Source organism: Choloepus didactylus, chromosome 10, assembly GCF_015220235.1.
Source record: "Choloepus didactylus isolate mChoDid1 chromosome 10, mChoDid1.pri, whole genome shotgun sequence".
NCBI lineage: Eukaryota > Metazoa > Chordata > Mammalia > Pilosa > Megalonychidae > Choloepus > Choloepus didactylus.
In genome coordinates this window covers 65,264,712-65,285,203 of record NC_051316.1, presented here as the reverse complement: position 1 = coordinate 65,285,203, position 20,492 = coordinate 65,264,712, and the positions used below count along the sequence as shown (strand labels likewise).

At 38.3% G+C, this 20,492-nt stretch overlaps 1 protein-coding gene across 1 annotated transcript in view; it reads left to right on the top strand.

Annotated features, from left to right (window-relative positions):
* The first annotated feature begins 3,226 nt into the window (after positions 1 to 3,226).
* BNC2 (basonuclin 2) overlaps positions 3,227 to 20,492 on the top strand; it is a 314,550-nt gene continuing 297,284 nt past the window's right edge. Inside the window, exon 1 of the mRNA XM_037797011.1 lies at positions 3,227 to 3,420. The gene's annotated coding sequence lies outside the window, so the exon portion shown is untranslated. The remainder of the gene's footprint in view (positions 3,421 to 20,492) is intronic.

Sequence of the window (20,492 nt, the reverse complement as noted above, 5' to 3'; positions counted from 1 at the left end):
TTGCCTGAAGTGTTCCCTCGTGAGCAATGGACTTGGGCATATATTGAAAGAGAGGGGAGAAAAGCTTTTTGTTGAGAGTGACAGGCAGACAGAACGAGCAAAGTTTAACCTAAATCCTGTCATTGATATTGGAAAGTCATAAGCTTTCATATGACACTGCCACAGTCAATTCACTGTGTGGTCTGTAGCTCTGTAGCTGGTACCACAGGGTGTGTGTGTGTACAGTGTAAACATTTTATGAACTGCAGTGTCTGATCCATCCGTCTGTCTGGGCAAGAATGTCCCTTGATAGTAAAAAGAACAGCAATCAGGACAGAATTGGTCAATGCGGCATGTCTAATAGTGGGAAGATATTTGAAGGACTCACTATAGACACAATAGTCTCTCTAAATAGCCTCTTTGCACCCGGAGTCTTATTGCAAACAGGTTCATTAAGGAGAGACATTCTGACACACAGCATCACAGTAATGAAAGTAGCTCTGTTTTTCTAATATTGTATCTTGCCACTTCAGTTATGCTGCTAGTACAAGATTTCCCTTGTGTTGTTGTATATTTCTCTAAAAAAAGAATCAGTCTTCATAGAATATACAATTATTTTGTACAGGAATGTATAACTCATACCTAAGATCCAGTCCTCCCTGTTTATGTGCACTAGTGCAAAAATAATTGGCAAACACATCTTCCAGACCAAAAGACTCCAGCACCTTCAATTTGTTGGACTCGAAGATGTTGAGCCAGAGTTATAATAAATTTTAAAAAAATGTGTAATGTTCAAAATAGATTTGTGATCAATCATAAAAAAAAAATTAGTACAGTTTCCCATGTGGTGTAATTTTTTTCCCTGGGGTTTTAGCCAACTCCAGTATAGTATCTATTCAAAGAGGGAGAAAATGCAAAAGGTTTTCATCCACCAAGCTTTACATATAACTACTATATGATGACTTAAGCTATTGGATTTTCTGCCTGTTAATGTACAGCATGAACATTATGAGCAAGGAAAAAAAAAGGTTATATTGGTTTAAAAGTGGATATGGAAAATTTAATGTGCTCAAGTGGGAACAATGGCATATTAAAAAAAAACACTCATGACACAGATCTAATAATTCACTTGTCCCTGTAGGAGAAGGTATCAGCTCTGATACTGGCTCATAGTTTATTTTTATATACACCCCTGATCCCTGCGGTGTATCCCGTGTATGGGTTCCAGAGAAAAGAAGGAAAATAACCTATAGGGAAATCAGCTTGGAAACCTTTCATTAAATACATTGTACTTTGTATTGTGTCATTCACAGAATCTTCAAGAATAAAGGAAAAACCAGTTATCAGTCTGCATATGTGAAATATTATATTTGAGTACTATCATTTGTTTTAAGATTAAGGCTGAGGCTGCAGACATATTAGTTATTATTCACTTATATCTCATAGATAATGCAATAGGGATTTAAAAATTCTTTTTCCACTCTAATCCCCACCCCCACTCCTTCCCCTCCCTCAATGGCAAATATACTACTTTACTTAAAACTATGCTGGCTAAAATATTTGCATGTTGGAAATGTTGCCTCTTTATAAAGGATTTGGGTGGTGAGGCTAAGTCAGCCAGTCTTAACATTCTTGGTGGAGTTTACTTGTCATTTGGTAAAAGAAGTATTTCTAGGGAAAATTGAAGGAAGTGTTAAGTACGTGCTTTCATGAGAAAAATATACATGGTAGGAGTGTAACTGTGAATACTGATATGTTTATCAAGTTGAATGTCCTTTGGAGTGAGTGCCTTTGTCTTGTCATTATACTTCATGTATTGCTGTTTGGGGGTCTTTAAAATCTGTAAACATCTTACCTTTTTTGCTGACTGTTCATGCAGGACACGCTAGGCAAGTCAACTCTGACACATATTCTGCCTATACTTGTAGCTGTCTCTTGGACAAAAGTGAATACACATTCTAGAAATAAACTTTGGGTTCCATGTAACAGTATTTAATGAAATTCCAGAAGAGCAGACATTAAGAGTTAAGTTTTGATCTCAAATACCTGGGGGTACATTGTCCTACACAATTTGTTGAAAGATATATTATTTCTGAAGTAGCTTGTGTTGAAAACCTTGTTTTATGTATAGGAGGTTATATAAGCCTATCAGTCTCACCAAACTGATACCCTTTTTCATACCTGTTAGACTCAGTGCTACCTTTTGGACTCAGGACAGATACAACACATTCCCCCCAGATTAGGTCACTGCTAAGAAAAGAATTCTTGTATGAATGGGGTTGGGGAGAGGGGGCTTGGAAAAGTAGGGATGTGCCCTTAGATGCTGAATTTCTCAAGTGAAACAGCCCCTGGGAGATTGGTTATCATGGTCGCTGTGGGTAAACTCATTTGGAGACAATTGCTCCAATATTCACATGGACTATTTCCATTGTGGTTCCTTTCCTGCCTCAGGCACCTGTCAGTTAATATCTTAAGCCACAGACCAAATTAATTTAGAGACGGTCATATCTATTAGTACTTATGATTTGGAAATATCTTATAGTTGTCAATGGATCCATAAAAGTTGCCCTTGTATTTTCCGAGGGTGGGTGGGCTTCTGAGACAGGTTTCTTCTTACCGGCAACCATCTCCCTTTTACCTAAACCAAAGAGCATGAGTCTGTCTCTGTGATGGCACAAGGTTGGTCCTGATCTCAAGGCAGGGAATGGATGGGTACCCACTTATCAGCTCTCCTGTGTTTCTGGATGACCTGCCTTTCGCATTTTGAGATCTGGACCTCACCTTTCAGATTAACATTGGACAATGAGCAGTGTTATGTTGGAATGCTTCGAGAAGAAATGAGCATTTTCGCTTCTAGCCATCACTAAATGTTGGGCCTAACATTTATTTTCGGCAAAGTAATTCATTTAAGAAACCCTTGGGATGCACATGTGCAGCCCTCTTTCCGGGGTTTCTGCAGGTTTCCCCAGGCTTCATTTCTCTGTATTTCCATAGTGCTCCAGATGGGGCAGGTGCTTATCCGAGAGTCCCCACTCATAGCCTGAAAACCCTGTGGGCACCAGGGCTTGCCAGGATCAAAGCATCATTAGTGATGAAGCGCCATCCACAAATCTAGTAAGAGGTGGCAGATGTTGCTGTGATTAAGGCTTATTGTGTGCCAGGCATTATGCTTTACATGCATCATCATTTGGTCTTCACAGTAATTTGGTGAAGTGGGGCCTGCTTTTATTCCCATTTTGCAGATGAGAAAACTGTGTGACTAAGAAGCGGCAGCCCTGGGATTCAGATCCAAGCGTGATCCTATTCCCAAGATCATGCTCTTTGCTACTATTTGACATCACATCTGCTACACTGCATCGCCAGTACCCTTTGCCTTGGCTGCCATGCCTGTACAGTGACTCCTTCCCAGTCTATCACCTGATCTTGCCACCCATTATCCAGGTAACTCTGCTAGTCCTTTTCCTGAGTGAACTGCATTCCCTGCCCCACTAAAATGAGGGAGAATGATCATTCTTGCTTAACATTGTGTTGTGATGTGTAAATAAGATCATGTCTCTGAAAGCACGTTTATTGGACACCAGCTTTATGCCAGGTCCCCTACTAGGGTGCATCATTGGTGCTCCAGTACAGTAGCTGCAAGGAAAGACATGGTCCCTGCCCTCATGAAGCTTGCAGACCTGAGGGCATATCAAGACATTTGAACAAAGCGTTACATAGTTATGTGCTACATGTGTAAACACACAAAGATGTTAAGGCTCAGTCAACTTTGGCTTCAAGTTTAAACCATGACCTGAACAGGTACTAGCCTTTCCCAGGGTCCTGTTGGCTTAGGCTCAAAGAAATCTCTTTGCTTTCTTTCATTATTGCCTGGACACAAAGCTTTTTACCTAGTCCTCTTTCATTGTTTCCCATTTCAGTGATTGGAAGCCACAAACCTGAAAGTTCTGCGCCTGCCATCTTCTCAGCTGTCTCCCTTTTGCTTATTTTCCTCCAACTCTCACTGTCGTTGGTCCCCATTTCTCGGTTGCTTAATCTGATTTCTCAACCTAGTTTAAGTGTAACCTTTCCTTCAGATTTTAGCTCAGTCATAACTACCTTAAGTCATATTATCTCCCTTATAATAAATGCTCTTTTAAAATACATATTTCGGTTTAAATTTACACAGGCGATTTTCTGATTAATGTTTGCCTCTCCAACTAGATTAAAAGTTCCTTGCAGGTAGGGACCCATTTCTTTTTGTTCTTCATTGTATCTCTAGTACATTCCAGGCACAAGGTCCTTATTTAAATTGTTAAATTAAATAGGATTCTTTCCTTCATCATCTTCTCTGGATCAGCTAATCCTTTTTTTTGTCTCTTTGCTTAGTGTTTTCATTTATTCTACCTGCATGTCCAGCTGTCCTCGATCAAACTGAGCATATCAAGATACATCTCTCCAACTCTGCATTTCCCTCCTTTTTTCCTCGTCTTGGTAAATGTCTCCAATAAAATCATACTCAGCCTCAACTCCCCTGCGCACCCCAACCATCTCTTTAGGACGACATACCTTGGAATCTCGTCACTTCTCCACCTTCACTCTACTACTTCCGTGTAAGCTCTTACTGACATCATTGCCTATATCACTGAACTCATCTTTTCACCTATCACCCTGAACTAGAAATCCTTCTATAACAGAGATTTTCATGGCACACCTCTGCTGAAAAACCTTTGAGAGCTACTGAAGTGTTTACTAGTTAAGTAATAATATTATGTGTGGGACTTACTTTAAAATTTTCCAGTGGGGGAGAGAGGTTGAAGGGCAGGGCGGGGGCGGGGGGAGTTTAGGAAGAGTATAAGGTGGAACAAAGCTGAACATGTGCTAATTGTTGAAACTGGGTGGTGGGTTTAATGGAAGATTATTATACTACTTTTGCACGTTTGAAATCTTCCAAATAAAATTAATAAGTTAAGATTTAAAAATGAATCAAAGCAAATTTTGGCTTTACATTATCTCTAGATAATACTCAAATTTGGTGGCAGAGCATATAAATCTTGTACTCCGTCCCTGGCCTCTAATCTCCCCCAGCTCTTAGGCAGAGAGAGCTACCAGCAGCCATGCTTGCCCTCAAGTGTTGATCTAGCCAAGGGCTCTGCTCTAAAAATAAATCCTCCCTGGCCCACTTCTCTAGCCAGGTGTGGGTCTTCTCTCCCCTTGGCTACCATTTCCTCTTGCATAGATGACCCTTGATTCACATAACATTGCTTTGTAATTGCTCTTTGTTTATCTTCCACCCCCACCCCCCATCGCCCAAACTGAGAAGTGCCCCCCTCCTCGATTTTCAGTTTAGCTAATACTCGTTGTATACTTACTATCAGACACGTAAGTGAATGCTTAAGATTAAATCGAGTAGTTCTGGCCTGTAATGTGGATGAACTGCGCTCTCCATTTTCTCTTTGGTGGCTCTTGAGAGTGGATTTCGTCCTTCCTCTTCCAAGGCTATCCCCAGGCTCTCCTCAGGAAAGGAAGTGTGTGTTGTTCCTTAAAAGATGCTTATGTAAACGGTGCTATACAAATGTGAGGTAGCCAAGTAGTCATTAGCATGTCGAAGCCCTTTGCCCCTGGTGACTTAAAAAATCATCAGGCTTCACATTTACACTCGTGAAGTCTCTCTTCCCAGTCTCTTGCCCACCTTTACTCCTTGAAGCTGGGTGGGGGGAGTTTTTGCCACCCAGGATTTGTAGCAGGAGAATAGCCTTCAAACAGGCTTCTACCAGGGCCCCCCATAAAGTCCCTGCAACAGGCAAGGTAACCTTCTCCCCAATGATATAAATTATTTCACCAATTTCTGGCCACTTGATGATTTCTAAAATCCAATAGAACTCTGGAGCCCAGAGGTAAAAGTATAAAATGTTTAAAAGATTTGGGAAATGAAATAATTTTCGTGACTGAGAGAAGTGAACATCAAGGTATGAGTTGGTCACTGTTTCCAAATATATGAAATAATTTTACATGGAAGGTGGTGCCAGCTGTTGGCCATTTGATTGAAAACAAACGAAAAGACTTAGGTTGCAACTGGAGGGATTTTAGTTAGATAGAAAATTTTCATTAAATGGTTCTGGGTAGGAACTGTAAGTTCCTTATCCCACTAGCCTGTTGATTTAGGTCCAGGTTGGAGGGTAGTAGGGTGGATTTGAGGAATTTAAGCATTCTGAAAATCAAGCTTCATGATTAAAAAAATCTCAGCAGCTGTGAAAGCCCTTCATGCTCAGCCCTGAGAATAAGGGTTCCCTCATTCTTCCCACCTTCCCCCAAGTTGAAAGAAATTAACCTCAATTAAAGGAAATAGTGATGGATAGTTACAGAGATAAAAATGATATATTGCACAGGAAAAACTACATTAAAAAAACATTAAAGTTGGGACAGAAAGCACTAAAAGTTGAGAAATTCACAGTTAAGGGTGAAATGTGGTATCTTTTACATCTCTGATAATATGTAGGCCTTAATAGGATACAATAAGAAATTATGAGTAATATGCCCTGTTGTGTTAAAAGTAAGTTTTTTGACTTGACACACTCAGCTTAATAAACAGTTTCATTGCCTAGCTTTAATTAAGACATCAACCCTGAATGATTATAGCCCATGGAAAAAAACCTGTTACTTTTACTAGAAGAGTTTTGGTGGTGGTTTCATTATTAATTTTGGAGGGCCAGGTGGTGATTCTGTGGCTCTGTGCATTCAATACCTGAGTATATTTCAGTTTTTCTAAAGGGAGCAATTTCTTTTGAAAGGCACTAGTTTGGACTCAAAAAGTTAATAAATTAATGATATGGGGTAAGAATTATCTCAGTCTGTATAGAAAGCAAGGTTTAGCTTTATTCCCTTCATTCCAGGGTAGATTTGCTGCTCAAGGATAGAGCTACCATTTCATTTGTGTATTTTAAGCAAATTAGTATTGTATTCTATGGGCCTTTATCAGAATCAAATCCAATCACGTTTGAATTTATAAAATCATTTTGCGGCACTATAAATCCTCTGCCTTTTACTTTAAGTTTTTGCCTAATAAGATTTATGTGTTTACTGTGTGTGTGTGTGTGTTTGTTTTTGTTTACCTGTGTGTTCATATCAGGGACAAAAAGTCCCCCAAATTAGTCTGGAATGATGTAGTTTTCAGTGTCGATTATAAATGAGAAATATTTGTGTATGGTAGAGCTCGGACTGTCCCTTCTCTGACTGCAAAGAATTAACTTCTCCCAAACTAAGAGCCAAGATGAAAGATATTACTTCCTATAAATCAAATATATGTCATAGTAGGTTTCATATGCTTCCTGAAGGGGGCTTTTATTCTTTTACTCATTTGTGGGGAGAATTTTGAGTTCCTTCATTGACAATAGCTTGTTTGGAGAAGGGGACAATCAGAATTAACTGGATTCTGAAATCACTGATCTATGAAGAACAAATTGATTTTTAAAGTAGAAAGAGAATTTGCTTCTCATCTTTTGTTTAAGTGTAACTGTATGCAGGTAAATAAAATATCAACATGCATCAATCTCGTAAACAATAGCAGAAGGGCAGGTTAAATTAGTAATTTCAAGAAAGGAAATAAGCACCACAATCATTGTACTAGCTTGCTATTTTTGTTATATTGAAGATGAATCATATAAAGGGCCCTAAGTGAAATGATTTACTAGCCAGTATAATTTACGGCATACTGATCTGGGTAATATTAATTTGGATACAGAATAGGGATATACTCGTAGTCTGTTGTTACTGACTTCCCAGGTGAAGGAGTTTTCATTTCTAATTAATTGAATTAAAAAGTTGAGTCCCAAAATTCAGAAATAGAAGTAGTTGAAAATAAAAATGAAATGGAGGTCACTTTTTTTCTGGTAGCTACTTTGTTACGGCATGCAAAAGCTCTGTTTCTGTAAAATCTGTAAGCTTTTCTGGAGTTTTAAATGCAATGTAAGTGTCACACAGCATTGTAAATACTGCAAACGTTCTAAAACATGGTATTGTATGGAAGCAATTACTGGCAGTGAACGAGCTACACGCCCCAGGAATGGGTTGGGGCCAAAAAAAATGAAGGTTTCTAAACAGAATTACTTTTGTGTGGGTGGGAAAGAGTGCAAGGTTAACTTTTATTAGGAACCAATCCCAGCTCTTATTTTAATTCCAATCACATGCTTGGTAACTCAAATAAATAAGTAATAAGGGGATTTCATGTTAGGTTTAGGTTATTTTTCCCCTGCCATAGTCTTCCAGTGAGGAGTGATAAGATTTTATGAGAGAATGGCACGCCAGAGACAAATATGAGCACCACCCATGCATATGCTGCGCTGCAGATTTCAAACTTTGGGTGTTGTAGTGGTTAAAGATGTTGTTACCGCCCTTTGATCATTCTTTAGCTGGGTGTGTTGTGCTCATTTTTAACAGATTTAAAGGGTTGTAGGAAGGCTAGATGTTATCATTTGAAAGTAACAGGCTCTCCTGTTTTCTCCCACTTAAGACTAGCCTGGAGAAGACCCTAGCAATATGCATTTTCTTCCTGCCCCCTTCACCCTGGTTGTTTTGTTTGCACTCCCTCTGACTTCACATAAAATCACCCCATTTCAAGGTGATTTTGCACTATAGTATTTTGGAGGTAGGATCTGAGAAATGGAAGGGAAGTGAATTGCTTTGTATACTGAGGTCTGTTTGTCTATTGATGAGTTCTCTGGAGTCTTTTGGTCCTCACTGATAATAAGTTTAAGGGAATCTCTTTCCTCTTAAGTCAGTGTCACTAAAACCCAGCAACCCTCTCACCTCTCCACCCTCCAACCCCACCAGAGGGCCGTTTTGGGTTAGACTCCAGGTTGAGCTGAGCTGCCATCGAAGCCGAAGCCACATGGGGCTAGCAACCCCGCACTGCTATCAGAACATCACTATATTGATGAGTGAGGCTTGGTCAAGTCACTTAACCTTTCTTCCTCGATTTTCTGTTATGTAGACTGGAAATGATAATATCTGCCTTTGATCTCTTAGGGATGCCTCAATCCATTAAAGTCATTAAGGCACTTTAAGTAGGGTATAAAGCACTAGATGCAAGGCATCATCATTATTGTTATCATTACTGTTATTTTATTGCAGTGTCATATACAAATGGGGACTTTTTAAATGCTAAATAGTTAAGTCTTAGTATCTTCTCTATAGTCCTGAAGAGTTGGCAGGGGACATTAAGAGTTCAGGTTATCTATCCCTCCTCTTGGGGTGAGGCTCTGTTCCTCCCTGCCTCTATCTGTTAGTTTGGGGGAGGAAAAAGCAAAACAAAACCAAAAACACAAAAATGAAAGAAAATTAAGACAGATGTGGAGATAGCTGTGTTTTCCTCCTATTCCTCCAATTTTGTTCCTTGGAGCAGCTGTTGGTGTTGAGCTTCCTGAAGTGTGAGCTCTTATTGCTTGGTGGTATCATGCTCATAGTTTTAAAGTGATTGTGACTTTGATTCATCTCCATTGACAACTTTCATTTTCTTTTGTTTTTGAAAACCGTTTCTCTAGGAACGAGAAGAAACATAGGTGGTGAGGTAGGCTGAAGGTAAAGATATTTTGAATGTCTTTGGATGGTGTTCAAAGGCATTTTGTTCATGATTATATTTCCTAGATCAGCCTCCTTTTGTCGTTTCCTCTTGAATGCTTCCTCTCTCACACCTCATATAACATTCCAGGAAGGGATGCATTTCCATATGGCCCTGATGGCATCAACTTGATGATGTCCATGAGAGAAGAGAAGATCAACTCTCACCTCTCAGAGTGAACAGTGAACCTGGGGCACAGGTTCCTTTGATCTCACAGATGTCACTGTTCTAAAATTACTTACTCCGTCCTTTGTCTTAATTTTCTGAAACTGATGAGGGGTGACTATTGGCTCCTGTTTAAAAAATTTTGCTACCTTCTCTGTTCATTTTTTAGAGTTTGATACGCTGAGTACCGTGATATATTTTACTCTTATTGCCTCGTTTCTGTACTGAGTACTCTTAAGCATCATCTGCATTAAATGACAGCTATCACAGCATAGCTCTAGTAACATTAACTTATCACTGGTTACTCACTAGTTGCTAGTTACTCACTAGTTACTAGTTAACTTATCACTAGTTACTCAGACAGGGTGCTTTGTATTTAAATGGAAAGCTAAAGACAGTTGAATGTTATGGTCTGAAATATGAGCTCCCTAAATCCTTGTTTTCATAAAAGGGTGCCATAGTAGAGAAAATTTACTATAAGCGAATGTTTCTGTTCATTAAAAATATTGTGAAGAGGCCTACAGAAACAAGTACAAGTATTATAAAAGAATTGAGACCCTAAAATAAATAAAACAGCATGTTACTTAGTTTTCTAACTTTTCTTCAGTAACTAGAGTCTTAAAGTTAAAAGTATTTTATTTCTTACTATATGAGTAGATGATTTGTTTTTCCATCCCCCACCCCCACCCCCCACCAAGGAATTGGAGTCTAACAATGGATTTTCTGATATTGATTTGTTTGTATAGAAATCTGAGGGAGATTAGATCATAGTTCTGCATTTAAAGAGTCATTTTTTTTAAAGAATACAATTACACGAAATTGGGGTTGTTGTGGAAAATCAGGGACATATGGTTGCTATAGGTATAATATTAGTTCTTTAGAATCATGAGTAAAATGAAGTGAAATTACTTCTTAAATTGCAGCTGGCTATTACTGCTTCTATACCTGACATACTTCTTTATCTTTTTATACCCCCATGTGAAAATTCTGAAACTTGTTCAATGTTATTTATTTTCATTTTTTATATAGAGATGCTGTAGCACCCTTAATTTTCCCCATTTTCATCTGCCTCTGCAAATTTCATATGTCAGCAACTTTATTTTCTATTAGAGGACAAACAGAATTTAAAAGTAATTTCCCATGCTATCTTCTTCATTGTGGTTAGATGCACCTCCTGGGGAATTCACGAACTATTCACTGGATCATTGCAAATTTTCTTTATTTCCTGGCTAGTCAAGGTGGGCCATCCTTGGAGATGCCAAAGAACCAAAGGGGGCTGGGGCTGTGGAAGTAAGTGGCACGAGAAGAGGTAGTTGTTGTTATGAAGCTTCCCCGAGTATTCCTATTCCTGCAGTGGTAGCTCTGCTTGGTTTATCCTTGGCCAGACTATTTCTCAACATTATCTTCACTCTCAGGGCCTAAGGGGCCTTTTTAGACATGTTTTTCTTAATCCTACCCCTCCCCAAGTCCCATCCTCTCCATCCCATGTAAAGTTAAATACTAAGGAGAATAAGATTTTGTCTGGTAGGGTTGAGCTTTGGAGCATGACAAACCATTGTAATATCTAAATTTTTTCATCCAATTGTGAATGCATGATTTAGACCCAAAACTTGGGTATACAAATTATCAGGCAACTTGACTGCTTACTGAACAGCTACAGTACTTTGGTACTGATGAGTCACTTTGAGGAGGTTGAATTGAACTTGTCTTTTCCATCTTAGTTAGGTAGGCTTTTTTAGATAGGCTTAGACTTGGTTAGGACACTGCCCTTTCCTGCCCTCACTGCGTGGAAGCAGCATTATAGAATTTTATTTTTATAAAAGTAATACATTCTCATTGCAAATAAATTCAGAAAATACTTCACTTATAAGAGTTTCTTCCTCTAAAAGTTGAGGTGTTGTATGATATTCATGGGTCTTCTAGCTTTAAATTTGACTGTAATGCCTTCACAGATTTAAAATATATAAATTAAAACAGAATTACATATAATTGGCATGATTAAGAATGGCTGTTCTCTTGAATATTTGTTTTCAACCTGTGTTTAGTGTTCTTTTTTTCTGTTTTTGTTATTGTGAGGGACATTAACACTGATTCACATTGATACTGTTAATTCCTTTTCAGTTTGAAACCTTACATTTTACCAAAATGAAGAGATTTCAGAGAACAACAATAACAAAAAAACTAGGAAAAAAATCCATTTAGTGGTTTTTCTATCTCTGGGATCTTGAAAATAACTTTACCTTTCCATTAAAGTCCTTTTCCTAACATCCGTCCAGAAAACATAGTGTCCATGAACAAAACATACTTCAGGTGTTGTCCTTGACTCCTCCTCTGTGACAAAAACCTTTCCATAGCAAAGTACCAACATAAATGCAATCGATGTAGAAATGTTGCAGTTCTGATTGCTAAGATTTTTGCACGAAAATCACAACTTCCTTATTATTGAAGATAGTAACCAGCTGTTGCACTGGTAGTCCGTAACTCATTTCTCTGCATGTATAGTGCTTTATAGTGCTGACTGAAAACTGTCTCATGAAGTTAAGTGGTATAACCTACTTGAGATGAATTGGTTTCCTGGAATTTATCACTGGTAAAATCACTACAGATTTCCTGAGATATTTTTGCTTATACCAAAAGCATAAATTTAAACCCTGGAATGTTTTTCCTCTTCCCTTTCAAATGAAAGATGAGTTAAAATGTTAAATACTTAATTGTTACATCTATGAGTACAAGTCAAATCAATTGATTCCTCAAAGGTTTTGACTGTGACAAAAGGATTGATTGATATATTGTGCCTTAGCTCCGTATTAAATTAGCAGATTTTACCTACTAGGCAATTAGAAATGCTATTAATTCTCAATGTGGGAATGCTACCTTGAAAATTTTGCATATATTGTAAGGTAGGCAGAATAACGCACCACCCCACCCCCTCCCCCAAGATGTCCAAGTCCCAGGAACTTGTGCATATGTTACCTTACATGGCAGAAGGAGCTTTGCAGATGACATTAAGGTTAGGAACCTTGAGATGGGGAGATAAGCCTGCATTATCCACGTGGGCCCAGTCTAATTGCATGAATCCTAAAAGTTGAGAACCTTTCCCAGCTGTGGTCAGAGAGAGACGAGACTAAGGAGGAATCATCAGAGGATTGCAGCATTGCTGGGTTTGAAGATGGAGTAAGGAAGGGGACCCTCACACAGGAGTGTGGACAGCCTCTAGGAGTGGAGAAAAGCTAGGAAACAGATTCTCCCTTAGGGCCTTCTGAAAGGAATGCAGCCCTTCCAACACCTTGATTTTATTCCAGTAAGAGTAATATTGGATTTTAACCTATATATCTGTAAGATAATAAATGTGTTTTGTTTTAAAGCACTAAATGTGTGGTAATTTGTTAAGGCAGCAATAGAAAACTGATACCTCTTGCTTTGTGTTTGTAATTTGTTGAGTAAAATTATTACTGAGTTCCAAATACTCTAAAGGAACAAAAACTATTTGGTTACATGTAATTAGTAATTTATAACACTTCTTTATATATGTATTGGCATGATTCATTTTGCTCTTAAATGCCAGAATAAATTCCGTGTGGCATTGCAGGTCTGCTTTGTTATTATTTTTTTAATCAATGGTGAACAATTTACATTAGCTTTTGCTAACAATGGGATTTTGAGAAAGGGGCTTGAGGATACCTAGGAACTTAATATGATGTACCTGAAGAAGGGTCTCTAAGCTTTTTATAGTTGTCTCTCACATTGTAATTCTGTCATGTTTGACAATTGTCAAGAAATTGCTCTAGGGCTATTGGATTCAAACCCCAGGAAATAACCGAGTTCATTTCTGTCTTGACAAGCTAGGCACTAAAGTGATAGCCAAAAAGCTGTAATAATTGGGAGTCTTAATCCTTTAGTTAGTGATTTCCTATTAAATTTATTGCAGAATCACAAGATTCAAGATGTTACTACATGTAGGAAGAGCTTTAAGATCACAGTAAATACATAACAAAATAGATAAATTTTTTTAGTAGCTTTAATATGCAGCTTCTCAACTTTCACTGACCAGGACATTGGGGCATTCAGTCAGTGTTGAAGTATTTATTGAATCTGTTTGAACCAGGTATTGGGTATATAGGTGCAAGGAGCTGTACCATCATAGTGCTATTGACCTACAGGGAAGATAGACATGAAACAAATGATTACAGGTGTTGAGAAGAAGTTTGGGGTGCTGTAAGAATGGATAACAACCTACTGTAGTCCAGGTCAAAAAAGGCATCTTTGAAGGGGATGGTAAGCTATGATAATGGGTGATTCTAGAAGGGAGAAAGACTTTAAAGGGAATGAGAGAATGGGTGGAGCAGAGAGAAAATCTGGGATATGGTGAGAGAGTCAAAAGATAGAGCTGGTTAGGTTGGCAGGGGTCAAATCTTATTAGGGTCTTGTTAAAAAATTTTGGGGAAATCACCCTGGCTGTAATATGGAGAATGGAAGAGAGAAAAAGTGAGTGCAAGAAGCTGAGGTTAGGAGGCTATTTTAGTATCCAAAGAAGGTAGTGTATACTAAGAAGGTAGCCAAGGGGATGGAGAGTAGATGGATCCAGAGATATTTCAGGGATAGAATGTGGAAGGATTTGGAGAGTGACCAAATGTGTGGTGTCAGAGGGTGTTCCAGTTTGTTAATGCTGCCAGAATGCAAAATACCAGAGATAGATTGGCTTTTATAAAAGGGAGTTTATTTGGTTACGCAGTTACAGTCTTAAGGCCATAAAGTGTCCAAGGTTAACCCATTGACAGTTGGGTACCTTCACTGGAGAATGGCCAGTGACGACTGGAAAACCTCTCTTAGCTGGGAAGGCACGTGGCTGGCGTCTGCTTGCTCCCAGGTTGCATTTCAAACTGGCTTTCTCCCAGAACGTTCCTCTCTAGGCCACAGCTTCTCTTCAAAATGTCACTCTTAGTTGCTCTTGGGGCGTTTCTCCCCTCTTAGCTTCTCCGGAGCAAAATTCTGCTTTCAAAGGCCATCTCCAAAATGTCTCTGTAAGCTGCAGCTTCTCTCTCAGCTCCTGTGCATTCTTCAAAGTGTCTGTCTTGGCTGTAGCAAGCCTGCTCCTCCTGCCTGAGCTTATGTAGTGCTCCAGTAAACTAATCGAGGCCTGTGCTGAATGGGCGGGACCACACCTCTTTGGAAACTATCCAATCAGATTTATCACTTACAGGTGGGTAGGTCACATCTCCATGGAAATGCTCAAAGAATTATAATCTAATCAACACTAATATGTTGCCCACACAAGATTGCATCAAAGATAATGGCATTTGGGGGGACATAAGACATTAAAACTGGCACAGAGGGGCAGGAAGACCTTGTAGGGGAAATAATAAAACAATCTTGCCAACAAAAAGACCCTTCTTACCAACAAAGAAGAGACAGAAGAGAATGCTGAAGAGAGAGAAGAGAACACTATTACTGAGTAGACATGAACAGATTTACATATGTCAGCATGAGAGTAACTACGAAGTTAGGACAAAAATCTCACACATTCTATGCAAAGCAGAAGAAAGTACATTAACTTTTCATGTAAAAGGTAAAGGGCTGCCTCTTGTGACAGTCTTCTTTATATCTCATGAGTGACACTTGAGCTAGTTCTCAAGGTACATTTTTACCTATCTAGAGGTTATTTGGCCTGTGACCTTGGAGATATCTGTACCTTGTAAAAACTGGAGATGGGTTAATTCCTAGAGAGATTTACCTTTGTTCCAAAGGTTAGAGAACTCATATTCATTATGTCTACTAGGAAACACTCCTAAGAATGGGGGCTAGAGGGTTAGAAGAAGGATAAAGTGATCTCTTTGCTCTTTATAAATGAAAAAAATGCTTTTTGTTTAACCTTATAGTCAAGGGTGACCCCCAGTCTAAGCACTCGAAAGATGATGGTACTATTTACTGAGGTGGGCGGTATCTGAGGAGGAGAAAATTTGAGAGAGCATAAGATAGACATGGGGGGGAGGGTGATGCAGAGTTTGAAGTTCCTATTAGACATTCTACTGGAGATGATAGGAGAACAGTTGAGTACATTTGAAATGTAGAAGAGAAATCTGGGCTGAAAACAGGGATTTGGTAGTCATCAATGAACAGTTGCTACCTGAAGCCAGGAAAGGGACCGGGTTGTGTAGGGTGATTTTATGAGGGGAAAAGAAAGGGCCAAGTCATGTGTTATGTATAATCATGAAACTAATGAATGTATATTGCCTTACATGATTTGCACTGAACACATAATCACAGCAATGGTTAATATTTTTATCTTTTGATTACTTTTTTCTGGGTAATCTAGCTGAAAATTTGAATTGTTAACCAACCTTTGTGAATGACTCTTTCCTTTCTGTGTTAAGTGTGTGTTCTTGGATGGTGTCTCCATGCAGCCTCTGTTCATTTCTCTGCATTCCCTTTAGTCTCCAAGATCTCCTCTTCACTCCTTTTCTTGCTCCCAGTTCCCGTGAATAACCCTGACCCTCTCTTTTTGGGTTGGTGTGTCCTCTCATGCTGTCTTCCTCCCTCTTTTTGAACTTTTGCTTATTTGGAAATATTTTCAGTTGTTTCCACACGCAACTTTTAAATGTTTATTCCCCTTCACAGAGTTAGGTATCCTTTTACTGGTTTATTTATTTGGTGTGGAATGTGCCAGGTTTTGAGGCCGTAGCACAGATGCTCTGTTCTCCCATGAGGGTGGGAGATATGCAGAGAATGGCTTTTTGTGGATTGGCTTTGAGGAGTGGGGCAGTATCTTGCTGGGAAAAATATGACTGTGGGGCCCACGGGCTGCTTCGATAGATGCATTTAATAAACTTAGAGATGGTTATTGCATTTATAATAGAAAGCAAATTGGCAAATGAAATTAGAAAAATACCCTCCCATTTGTATTTCCCAAAATATTTTGACCTGGACTAAAAGAAGACCATCTCTGCTCTTTATTGGACAGCTCAGTTTGCAAGTTTGTTGAGTTAGGAGCAGCTTTCCTGGACCAGCCTCATGTGCTGGCAAATCCTGCACCTGTGAGAAGTGGCAGAGGTCCCTTATTCAGTGATAGTTTTACCTACTAGGGCTTGGCAAACAGAAAAACAGGTAGAGATGGCATTCAGAGATATTTGTTTTTCTCTTATGAATTGTAGTGACTGTGAACTGCAACATAAACATAAACAAGTGTGGGTAGTGATGACTTTGACAAAAGATTTTACCAACTGGCAGTGTGAAATATTTAGTAGACTAACAGTTTTAGTGAGTTTATCTTAGTCATTTCTTTGTGCTGGTTAATAATTTACCCTTCCAAGAGGCAGAAGAAGCTGTTGATTGCTGTGAGCAGGCACTCTGGGGGCCGGTCGGCTTGCTGACACTCATCCTGTCGTCCTGGCTGGAGTGATGGGCTGTTGGTTGGGACACTGGTACCAAGTACCCATTTTGACAAATGGAGGCTTGGGAGACCTAAATAACGCAGGGAAGTTTAGAGTGATGCTACTTCAGGTGACATTTATAGTAATGGATTACTGTAAATGTCCATCCAGTCACATCAAAAAGAAGATAACTTCAGATTTTAAAAAGTTTATTTTGAAGTAGGGTTGAGTTCTATATGGAGGAAAGAGTAGCTGTGGAAAAATAGATAATTTTTAAGGAATATTTATGAAGCTTTAGAGAAGGGGAAAACTGGCCTTGCTGATTGATACCTGGGATATGTTTTCTGTTGCCTAGCAAAATATTGTATACAGCTGTATATGTAACTCTTTCCTGTTGGCAGTGTGAACATTAATGTGAAAAACCTGAGTCCGTTACCCCTTGCCATTCATTTCATTTTGATGCAGTAGTGAACACAACTCCACTGTAGATTTAAGTACTATTTACGTGAATTTTATTTCGCCATTTAGTCACTGAATCATATTGTAGTGTTGGCATGGTAAATTCTGTAATTTGTTTTCCTGTGTGAAGAGCGCTTTTCCTCTACTGAATGTTCACTTCTGCATACTTTTTTTGGTTAGGCATTATGTCATTACAAAGATTTACAGTTATTTAATAATGATTTATTGTAGTAATTTATTCTGCCAGCTGTGGCACATTTTCAGTGGAATTTGTAAATCAAATTTATATAGAAATTTACCAGGACATGCATTTCAGGATTTAATAAAATATACTCTAAAATCTTTTTGAAGTGGATTGTTTCATGCTTACACATTTGGGATTAAGCTTTTACCTTAACAACCTTTGTTAATGTTCAAATTCTGCTGAGAAAGAGGAGTCTTTGAGATTTGTTAAAATAAAACACACAGCTTCTGGCCATTCAGTTTGCTTCCAGGCCATTAATGTCATGTTATTTTTGACCTGGGGTGTTCAAGTGATATTAAGAGACGTGCAAACATTCTGACATTAGGTTCTGTGCATTGCTGTTAGTTTTAATCACTCTTAAAATGTGTGCCCAGAATCATAATAGAGAGTGGACTTAGGATGTATTCATTTTTTAGCTTTAAGTGTGAGATTTTCTCTTTATTGCTACTAACCATGTGGAATACATTTAGCTTTGGCTGAGTTGCCAGCTCACGCTCCTCCCGCAATTTCTTTGTCATGTACAAATACAGCGTTATTATATTTTCTTTCCCTTTTTAAAGAAGATTGTTGAGGGATTGGTGTGTATTTGTGTAGAGAGTAGTAGGATCTAGAAAAGAAGGAAAGTGCACAAATTCCGTTATAAATAGTATTTTTTTTTTTAACCTGGCAGTTTGAGAGGCTGTCTTTGAAATGCATGATTGCCAAGTAATTTGTAAAAATGACTTGTTCTCTAAGACTCCATGAAGATTTTAGTTTTGAGACTAAACTAATTCAGAGCTTCAGTCAGCTGGTTATTTTGTCTACAACAGCATGAAACATCTCATTTGACTTACGGCTGCCCCCCAAACAAATTGACTTCATTGATCAGTTGTTGTAATATTGTGAAGACAGTCTAAATGTGGCTTGAAGCTGAAGTTGTCAGGTGATACTTAATTGTATTTAAAGCAGTGGACTTTGGGCTATCTATCTAAGAGCGAAACAAAAGCTTTTGAAAATATTGCAGCCTCTATTTTTTCCTAGTAGTATGCATTTGTTTATCATGTTCAGGCACTAGTAAAACAGAACAAAACAAAACACCATAACAACTTACCATGTGGAATGCAGTTTCTCCACAATTGGTGATTTGTGCCACAAAATGTGACAAGGTGAAATCTGTCATCTATTCTCTTATTTTAAAAGAAATAGTTTTCTTAAAATTACTGGAAATATCAATTTTGTCTTCAGTTAGGAATTAAAATCATAGTACATTAAAAGTGGATCTTAAGAGTCTGTCATTAGAATTAAAGCAATTAAAATATACTTATTAAAATATATACTATTTTATATTCAGCAATGTATTCTGATTTGAGTTGATATTTCTAGAAATATTTCTTGCAACTTTTTATCCAATTAAATTTTGTGCTGTCTGGACAAATGAATTTCCATAGTGTTTGATATATATTTATTTTTGTTTTGAGAAAAATAAATCTGCAATGAAAGGGAAATTGGGAGGTAGGGAGATTTTTAAAAGGGAGCAGAGACCACCCACAGGTGGGCTTTTTGAGAGATTTCACTGCTGATTTCTTAGATGTGGTGCCACTGGCTTTGAGAGAAGTGTTTTCCTTGAAGGCATTTAGCACTTCTGTGCAGAAGAGAGCATAGAGAAAATTGACCTCCTTTGTTTGTGGTCTGGTCTTGAGTGCTTACAATACACTAGGTATCTTTATCAAATTGAAACGCAATATGAAAGGATATTTCAGAAGTAAGTTTTCTTGGTTCTGGACTTAATTATGGCCTTAGAAATGTTTTAAGTTTTTTCTTTTGGTCTTACTTGGAAAAACATTTTAAATGATACCAAATTGGAACTTAAAGGAAAAAAAAAGTCATAGTTCAGGGAAGACAAATATGTTCCATCTTGTAGGTGGATTTTGACTGACTGGTGGTGAATGCTTTGAGAGGCTTAGGTAGGCCAGGAGAAAAGTTCTGTGCTAGATTTGCAATGCCTGCTGTAGCTGCAGAGGGAACAGTCAGTGGAAGCATGTGCTAGTGTAAAGACTCCCAAAAGTTACTGTAATCATGCGCTTATTCATCACGTGCTAATTTATTCAACCAAATTTGTTGAGCACTCCAAATATAAAAGGCAGCATACAAAACCTAGTGAAGGATATAGAGAGGAAATACATATTTGCTGTCAATCCTTTATGAGTGAGAGGCTAATTGTTCATTCACAAAAATACAAACCAGGGCAGGTAGCAGTTTTGGAGAGAATGTGTTATGGTCCAATTCAGAGATATACTCTGTTTGGCCCAGAGCAAGAAAGGTATTCAGTTGCAGAAATCTAGCAGATTTTAGAGTTTGAGAGATCACTTGTATTTGCTGTTTGAGTGTGACAGGCATTCAGGCATTCTGGAGAGATGCCCCTTCCCATCTGACATAGATAGTTGATCCTCTCATCAAACTTACATCATATATAATGTTTATATAGTGTAGAAGTAGGTGTTGTAAAGGGAAGTGTAGCTTATCTAGTATGAGCAGACTAGAGGTAAGTGGTGAAGCTCTATGTGATTGAATGAGATGCCAGCCAGAGGAGTAGGGGAAGAGAATCAAGGATAGAGAATAATTTCAGTGTTCAGCCATTTTTAAATTTCAGAAAATATTTTAGGTAGAAAAAAATTTAACTGTATAGTACATATGTTGATAGCATATA